This window comes from Amphiura filiformis, unplaced genomic scaffold (genome assembly GCF_039555335.1).
Source record: "Amphiura filiformis unplaced genomic scaffold, Afil_fr2py scaffold_23, whole genome shotgun sequence".
Classification (NCBI taxonomy): domain Eukaryota; kingdom Metazoa; phylum Echinodermata; class Ophiuroidea; order Amphilepidida; family Amphiuridae; genus Amphiura; species Amphiura filiformis.
Window position 1 is genome coordinate 713,871 of NW_027305487.1, and position 10,178 is coordinate 724,048.

Sequence of the window (10,178 nt, forward strand, 5' to 3'; positions counted from 1 at the left end):
CGAGTTTTTTGATAGCAAATTGACCAATACTATATATATATTATACATAGGACCGATTGGAAATAAACGTCCCATTAGATGCTTTCTTGAGATGTCCAGGGACATAATTCATCATTATTTATATAGAAGTTAGAAGTTCATTTTTCTATTATAATTGTCTTTGTTCAGCTTTCAACAAATCCTTATAACAATCGTGTACTTCATTATTATTAAATGTACTATGTTGAATTCTTTTCCAAAGAAACAATCGATAAAACGATAATTCAAGGAAGTTATTTTCATGGTCACCCACGACATCTTTTCTAAAGAATGACGATTGGAATAATAAAAAGAAATATTCGAAGGCAGATCTAAAGTACACATTTGGATTTGTTTCTATATCTCAAAAAGTAATTCTTCAATTAAAAATATTTTTGGCACGCATCATCAGCAGACTCATAGCATTAAAGACACCGATTTCACACCTATATAATGCCAAGTACTCGATTATAATGCACGTTTTCCTGGTACCGGGTGCGCGATCATATTCCATGTGTGCTTATTGCCTTATTCTGGTCAGAGAGGAGTGGCATGATGTTAAATGGAAAATCACTGGTAATGATCAGAATGCAGAAAAACACCATAACATAAACATCAGCGATAGAAAGTGATTGTGCATGACCATCCTCCTGTAAATTAAAAAGGATACTAAATTTGGTGACTTTTAAAATCATCAATCTCTCCATTCATGATTGTGTGATTACTCATGCATCAGAGCAGCTGTGGGATTAGGACCTCTGGGTATGAATATGATATGAGTCTGTAGATAATGAATATCAAACAATTTATTCAATCAAAGTAATGTTTTTTTGAAATGTAGAAACAATTTCAAAGGGGTAGTTGTTTTTGTTTTATTCTTTACGTAATGAGACTTCTAACATCATATCACTAAGCATGCTAAGTAGGCCTACATCAAATACGAGAATTTCCAGCTGGTGGAGATGTAAGATCTTACTGCAAAATCATAGCTTACGGGAATTTTGCATAGGGTCAACAAAGAACTTATCTAATGTGTGAGTGCGCCCTAAACGTCCTGCAAGGAAATATCCGGATTTATCCTAGGGAGAGAACCAAGTTGAAATAAAAAAAACCCTTTAAAAGGGAGTGCTCAGGCATGATTGGAAAACATGGTTGTACAATGTAGGTCGGTGGTAATTCATGTAGGCCTACTAATAAACTTCTTGTTATAAAAAAAGTGTACCATAGCTTTAATGTTATTCTATATATTTATACTATGATCAGCTCTTAATAGGCGGGAATTATTGGTTTTTTGTTACTGCGCAAGTCAATAAAGTTCCAAATTACGCCACACGTAAATTCACAAAAGCATGTGTCATTCACGCAATATGCAAAGCGCAGTTCGCGTAGGTGCTGCGCCCAGCTGTGTGTGTATGCCATTCTACATGTATATCAATCCACAATGTTATGAGTCCCGCCTATTATGAGCTGATCAGAGTATAACACAACATACATGAAGTAAGAAACAGGTTTCGATGGTGTTTTACGTAGGTCTATTTTGTGTATATGTAGGCCCCACCCCATATTGGATTTTTTTAAACATTTCAACATGTACATGTAATATATGCAAATGGTAATGAAAAGTAAACCCAAAGTTATACTAAAGTAATTTACAAACATGTATGTAATTTCAATGATGTGCACTAATTTGGACATCAATTCAACACAATTTGAAAGGGGCATTCCGTGATTCACACTTTGTACAGAAATATTCAGATTTTTATCATTTTTATACCACTGGAAAACTCTGGCAGAACTGTTTCTGTATAAAATAATTCTTGCCGATTAATTCGTTTTGCAAGCATATCGTCAAACTTGTTCGCCAAATTACAGCACAGCAAGTGGCATATGGGGCATATAAATACACATAGAGGCTGTATCAAAATGATACCAGTACTCATCAATTTAGATGTTGATTGATAAGCGTACATGCTTATTTTATTCTTGCAAACAAACAATCTGATCAACTGAAGTTGTGAGATTTAAGCTTTTGCTCCTGGATATCTACTGACAAATGTCATAAAAAGTGGATGCTATAGGATTGTGAAATACTCCTTTAACATGTCACATTTAGTGATGTAGGCATATGCACTTGAATGTTACCCATGAAAATAAAAAGTAAAGTTTAAGTTGTACATGTTAACGATCTAAATAATACAATTTAAATATTACACCACTTTATCACCAATGCATCATTTTTACAAAAAAAAAAAATAATTTAAGCCCTTAGCTCCAATGTGGTCTGTTCTATTTCAGATGCCATTTTACCCAAAATGGTTTAAACTTGATAAATATGTGTTTGTGGGATATTCCAATCTGTTGGCGTTGAAGATGCTGCTGGATATAAATTTGTATCTGCGGAATATTCCAATTTCTGTTGGTCTTGATTTTTGAAGATGATGCTGTGGAAGGCTGTAGAGTGTGAATGAGATGACTACTGTGTATATAGTGTGGATGCATGAGATGACCACTGTGAACTTCTGGCAAATCCAGAACAATCAGAACACCTTACTTATCTCTCATTGCAAATTTAAGAAGTTCGTGGACATTTGGTAACTTGGTATAATTGACCATGCAGGCTGACCTAGCTAGCTGACTTTGTGAATAAAACAAAATCTGTTCATGGACAGTTTGTAACTTGTTATTAAACTTCAACTTCAACTTCCAGACCACTACACTATCAATCTGTCAACACTCATAATATTGAAACTGATTATCATTCCCAGGTAACAAAACCCTCCACTAAGGGCTACAGAACACAGTCTTATAAATAATTTCATGTGGAATGAGGCTAATATCCTATCCCCACCTCAAACTAGAAATCTCACTGCTGCATATATTTATGAACTATGTCATGAGGAGTGAGGTTATTTTAGGAGCTGGCAGTAGTCTGCATTAGTGCATTTCTATTACTGAGATACCATGCATTATTCTACAAAATATTTTTAGTGATTACAAAGCAAGAGCATTTGCAAAAGAAGCTCGACTTGGAGCTACTTAGGTTCAAGGGTCAAATTTTATTTCAAGGTCTAAACTGAATGTATATATTCACTCAGGTGTACCTGAGCGAAAAAAAGGAAGGAAAAGCTTGGCTCTGACAGGTTGAGCAAAGCAAAGAAGATTTTTTTGTTAGTTGAGTGTTTTACACCAATCTTAGGTATATTGCCTAGTCTTCTATTAATATGGTAAAATAAGACAAAATACCCATGACTCATGCTACCAAAATTTAACCTATTCTTATCTTTCCACGAAGTTTTGTTTAAGGTTATTAATTATTCCTTAGCAATTAGAAAATTGCTAAGGTCTGCTTCTGTCAAGTTCTTTCTTTCTTTCTTTCTTTCTTTCTTTCTTTCTTTCTTTCTTTCTTTCTTTCTTTCTTTCTTTCTTTCTTTCTTTCTTTCTTTCTTTCTTTCTTTCTTTCTTTCTTTCTTTCTTTCTTTCTTTCTTTCTTTCTGTCTGTCAATCTTATAATGAGCCACCGTAGCCATATGCTTTGAGCCATGTTGACCATAGTTGGTCATTAGGACCATTGGGTGGGGGGGGGGGGACAAATGAAACATGATCAACTTCAGGTCAAAGGTCATCCACTTCCGGTCAATGGCCAAAAACTTGATTTCACTAAAAATTTCCTTCCACAATTTTCACAGCACGATGATGGCACTTTGGTACATGCATCAGCTATACCCAGTGTCTAAAAGTTATTGTCCAGAATCGGGGTCAAAGGTCAATAAGGGATACTTCCGGTATATGACCAAATACCCTAAAATGCTGATGCTGTCGCAAATATATATAGTACAACAATGTTACTTGGTCATCAGGATCAATAGCTGGTGGCACAAATGTCACATGACCAACTCAAGGTCAAAGGTCATGGAAAGGTCAGTATGGCCGAAAATGTTATTTCCTATTATTTTTACTAAAACTGCTACTCCTTACACGAATTACACAGCAAGATGACGTCATTTGACACATGCATTAGCCTTGAGGTCAGTATGGCTGATGTGATTTTTTTGTTCTGCTACTAAAAATAAGTCATTCCACAAATTATAATATAGCATGACATTACTTGCATACATCCATTGGGGTCAAAGGTCATTGGGTCAAAGGTCATTGGGGTCAAAGGTCATGTAGGTATTACTTCCAGTATATAGCAAAATACCTTAGGAAGTCGCACTATAATAGCGCATGACCAAAGTTGCACAGAAATATTGAATAAAAAAATAATCATGTTTCGCGTCTTCTCCCGCTTCCTTTTTTGAGGTTTCTTCAATTTATATTATTATTTTTTGAAATTCAGTTATAACTTTAAAAAAAAATATGTCTAGGGAGTAAAGATGCTTTCTATAGCCTTGCTAATATACAAGAAACACTTTTGGAAGGTTTTGTGATAATTAGAGGAGGCCTATATCGTTGAACAAGATATAGAAAGAGGCCTCCTCCTTTTTCCGGGCATTATTGTGTGCGCTAAAACAGTTCTAATTATGGGTATTTGCACCAATTTTACGATAAAAAATAAAAGCCCCTCTTCCTCCTTTTTTGAAACATGTTTTTTATTTTACTTTGCCTTATTAAAATGATTTCACATACTGTAATATTATGGAAAATAATTATGTAATATAATTTATGATTATAATTATAATACTACAAACATCTGTTCATACATGTATATTCCAATGAATTATACATATGCTGGACCTTTTGAACTTGCATATGCTATAGGCGAGCTAACAAATTAACCTTGGTCTCTAGCCAAATTCCAAAGTTATAGTGCATTTAAAAAAAGACCTCTCAGTAAAATCAGCATAATATACTACTGCTTACATGCATTCATGCTATATAGCTGGGCTAATTAGCTATAGGCCTAGTTAATTAGCTATTGCTAAGGTCGCGTATATGTGTATGCGCAATTAGCTCTAGTTTTAAACTGTTGTGATTTGGTAGTTCACAGCATCTTACGAATGGTAGTGACCCTTGGCAAAAATTGCATTGCTCAATTCATAGCGAGTGTGTAGAAGAATTAAAATATCACAGATATACTTTTATAGGTGCTGCGGTTCTTGAGTTAAGTTGTGAAGAGGGCTGAAACAACAACACTTTTGTAAAACGTACATAACTAATTAACAACAATAAATTAAGCGAGTTTGCAGAGTATGCGATTTGTAGAATGAACTTTTGCAAAACATCAAGGTGTTAATTTTCAATAATATATTGATCTAGATAATGAAAAATCGATTTTTAGGTTGCTTCGACCAACAATACCTCGTCTACACTTAAAGGCCCATTCAGTGATTTGCTCATCCGGACGATCGTAAAAATCATCAAAATTCAGATTTTGGTACCTTTGTAATTGGCATACATGTGCTAACATAGCCTGCTAGTGGTTCGGTCGAAAGCCGTGTATTTTAGACAAAATAAAGCATTTGCATGATTCTGGACTTTTGATACTGACAGTACAAAAAGTCCGACTCGAGATCGAAAGAAGCTCACTCTCCACGTACCAACACGCGTTGCGTATTGTTTCTACTACTTATTACATCAGTAGCTACTATTTTAAACAAAATACACAATTTTAACTGTTTTTCATATTTGAATTGACCGTTAGTTTGCCTCGGTGACCTTTAATTGCTTATTTTGTTTTCTACTACAAAAATTAAGCGTCTGTTTTAAATCAATTTAGACTCTACTTCCCCGTGTTAGAAACACTGGACTAGGAAGTTTTTCCAGTCGATTGGTGGCGCACTGTATGAAAATCTCGATTTTCTCGAGTCGATCTGAGTTGAAGTAGAAAACCTTTCTAAAACTTCTGTTTTTTGACTAATTTGTCGATGTATTTAGGGAAAAGTGGTTTAATGAAATTCTGTAGACTTATTCTTTATTTCTAAGCAACTCTGACAAATTTCCATTTTTTTAATGTTCCTGTGAAATCACTGAAAGGGCCTTTAACTCGGGTGAACTCATCTTCTCTTTAGCTCGTCTATACCTCAATATTCTTTAATGATCGCAGTATAGTAAACAAACTCCAGGAGTTTCAGTCTCTTTTGAATACAGAAAATCCTCATATTCTGGCCGTGAATGGAACTTTGAAGGAGATTATAACTGATGCTTTAATAGTGGATTATGTATTTTTACGGTGTAATCATAATCGGCATTGCGGAGGAGTAGAACGATTTTTAAAACATATTCGCTGTAGCAGTAGTAATGTAACATTATTAATCACCATTGCAATTAGTGAAAACATTTTTGAATGTATTACCCTGCACTAAAAGTAGTCTGCACTCATCACCTTAATCTCATATTGAAACACTTGACATTTAAAATAGGTCTCAGGTTGTTTATTTTGTAACTGGCAGATATTCTAACCATGTTCTTGATGGAACATTCATTGATCATTTGTACACAAACAATCCTAGTTCCATGAATGTAGGATATTAGTGTTGGTATTGCCTTTATTTTTTATTGCCTGCATTCCATAGTGGCGTATAGTAATTAGCTAATTAATTAATAATTAATTCGTTAAATTTGGCCTATCGTTATACAAAGTGAAATTTTATGTTTTCCATAGTGGCGTATCGATCATACTCCACTTTTTTATGCACATTTTATAATAGTAAACAAACTAAGAAATGTCGGCAAAAATGAAAAACATTGCGTGTCATAGTGGCGTACACCTCGTTACATTCCATAGTGACGTATCATGCCGATAGGCTACTATATGAAAAGAAGCCTACGAAATGTAATAACATAGGGATTACATGTCGACCGAGGTGGCGTTCGGTCATGAAGGTTGTTATGTTAGGTATAGCGTTTTGCGTGTTTTCCAAGTGACGTATAGTTTTGAACTTGAATAATGTTTTTACCTTAGCCAAATGGCATTTGGCTAAGGGTCTCTTTTTCTTAGATTCTGATTCTTTCTTTCTTCTACCAATCGTATAATGGGCCATCGTAGCCATATTCGTTTATCAATTTTGACGAAATTTGGTTATTATGACTATTAGGGGGTGCCTCAAATGTCATGTGAAGATTTCTGGCGCAAATGTCTTCTCAAGGTCATTATAGCCCCAAACGTGTTTTTTCACTTAAAATGCTACTTATTCCCCATATTACATAGCACCGTGACATCACTTGCACACATGCATCATCTATAGCCAGTATCTAAAAGTTGTACACAGAATTGGGGTCAAAGGTCATTTAGGGGTCATTTCCGGCATGTAACCAAATATCTTAAATCGGCCATCATAACCATATGCTTTTTGCTATGTTGACCATAGTTGAGCACTAGGACCATTGGGTGGTGCCACAAATGCCATATGATCATTTGCGGTCAAAGTTCTTCCACTTGCGGACAATGACCAAAAACGTAATTTTCGCTAAAGTTGACTAGGGGGGCTATGACCCCCCCATGATAGATTTGCACACAAATGTGTCATCCATACAGCAAAGATATATAGTCCTTATACAAGCCCATTGTGGTTCAATGAGCCATGTATAATAATAATTGGGCTGATCATTCCTCACTTATGTGTACTTTAAAGTATACATTATAGTAAGAATAGGTATGTCCTTGCATGCAAGGCTAATATAGGTAAACACTCTTTACAGAGCCTTCCAAGGGCATCTGTGTATTTACCTAGCTGAGCCTAGGTCCTGTTTTCTATCCGATTCTTCTTCTTTCTTTCTTTACCAAATACTTTCAAAATGCTGCTGCTCCCGTAAATTACATAGTAGGCCTACAATGTCGTCACCACCATGAACCATAGGCTGGTGGTACAAATGTCGCATGAACATCTCTAGGTCAAAGGTCATAAAAAGATCAACATCACTGGCTAAGGGCCGTGCTCTGTGAGCACAATGTCTAGTTTTTATTTATTTTTACAAAGATAAAATCTAGTTAGTTATTAGAGGGATTTCATATCAATTACAAAATATAGTGAATGTCTCATTTACACTTCTCGACTTTATATTGGTATTTCTATACGCCTCTATGGAATACAGCCGACGAATTAACTTTGTTGCTCCTAAACAAACACTTACTTCTGGCACATATCTTTCTATTCTAAAGAGAATATTTCACTGGTCTCTGTCATGCCTGCTGCACATTTAAAGATATAGGCCTATATGTTAAGTGCATTCATAGGTTTATCTCCACCGAAAAATCTAGAATTACAGATGGACTTTGCATGCTTGAAGGAACAGCCTTTATATTGCCAGTAGAAAATGTCCTTACAACATTGAAATGTGGAACCAAAAAAAGTAAATTGTAAGAAAATTCTCAATAAAAGGTTTAAAAATCGAAATGTTGTTGATATACGAGGGTCATTCATTAAGTTCTACCTCCAATCTTTTAACTTTGGTTCTGTAGATGGTAGCTTCTTTAAACTCAGCATATTTATACATTGAAATATCTGCTACAATGAGACCAAAGTTATATTGATACCATTTCCAGATTTTTGTAGGTGACCTCAGAATTAAGCAAAATAAGATTTCATACACCGGAAACGGCAAAGATTCGTAAAAAAATGATATGATAATAGGTGTGTATGCCTCCTTCGAGTTTTGCTCGATATAAAGCAAGGGTGATGCGAATGCTAATGCTAGCACATTATAATTAAAACAAATGTGTAACCAAAAGGCAAGATGACAAGCATTTTAAACTTTTAACATTATAGTATACCAGCATACCGTTTTTGCTGTCATGTCTGATCGTCTTTCAGAGCATGAAAATTAGCCTGTATGAGATGACTATCAGTTTGGTCTCAGAGCTAAAAGTTAAAAATAAAGGCACCCAACCACTGTTTGTCACATGCTATTTTCAAGTCAGTTTCCTTGGGTTTTTTTACCAAGTGTCATTTCCATAGTTGGTTTAAAATGCTGCCAGTTAGCCATCGTTTTCTAATAGGGACAATTTATGTATAAGTGTCTTTTGGGCATTTAATAAAAACATGCAATTTTATTACAGTTCTTATTTGTTCTTATCGTTTCTTTGCGAAAAAACAACGGGTTTTGTTGGAGTCAGGTAATTTTGCAATAATTTTGATGTATAGCTTCAATTTAAGCCATCTGAAATGACCAAATGGTATTTTGTGACCACTTCAAATTTGTCTACTTATGTCTTCCTTGTACATATATGTACTGATTTGTTCCAATTCCGTGACATTGATGAAAAAGTTAGATAACTAGGTTATAGTCATGGGAAATATGAAACGGCTACTTCTTGCAAAAGCTAGGCCTCTATGAGGGTGGAGGTAGAACATTTTGAATGACCCTCGTAGTTCCGTTGATCTTCTGCTCGTGCCTCAAAGGTCAAAGCCAGTGCTACATCTGTTAATTTTTTCAGATTGTGGCATTACTGATGCTTCTGTTATTCAATCATTTTGTTTGCTTCAAATTTCACTATTTCAGGTGATCATGACCTTTTGGATACTGAGTGTACTGAGGTTCATCGAGGTTTTTCTTTTTCGAGTAGTATTTCCACATTCATATGAAAACTTTAAACTTATCGAGTCTTTAAAAAATACAAAGCAAATGTGTCTGATGAAATAGTTTTCCACGTATTGTCGCCCTATTTTAGAATATGGCACACCACGATGGCTTCCATATCAAATTGGCCATTTATAATTACAGGCTGTTATCAAAATTACCGGCGGTGATTGAAAAATCTGCTTCTTGCAAATGCAATATAATTTAATGTTCAATATCTGTTTATGACATTAATCACCGAATTATGCGGATTCTATATTGCATTTAGATGTGGCAGTCATGTACATATAGTTCCTACCAATCATTTTCTTTTCAGCCTGTATTAGAAAAACCCCAAGACGCCTAGTGTGTACCTGCATTTCCGCAGTGAAAGATTCCCGTCTTGAAACGGCGAACTTATCTCTCCATAATTATACTCACCATCTTCTTTTATTCCATTATCTCTTGTACTTCTTTTGTTCAAAGTCTGATCAACTGTTGATTATGTCAAGTAATGTGGACAGGGCAAGGTAATCTTGGTCAAGTAAACACTGAAATCCAAATTGGAGTCAGGGTGACTCTAAAAGCAGAGTCCAGCCACTCTGCGACTCTATGTCTAAAATGACTCCATATTGGGAGTCATCGGACTCCTTTGAAGAGTCATA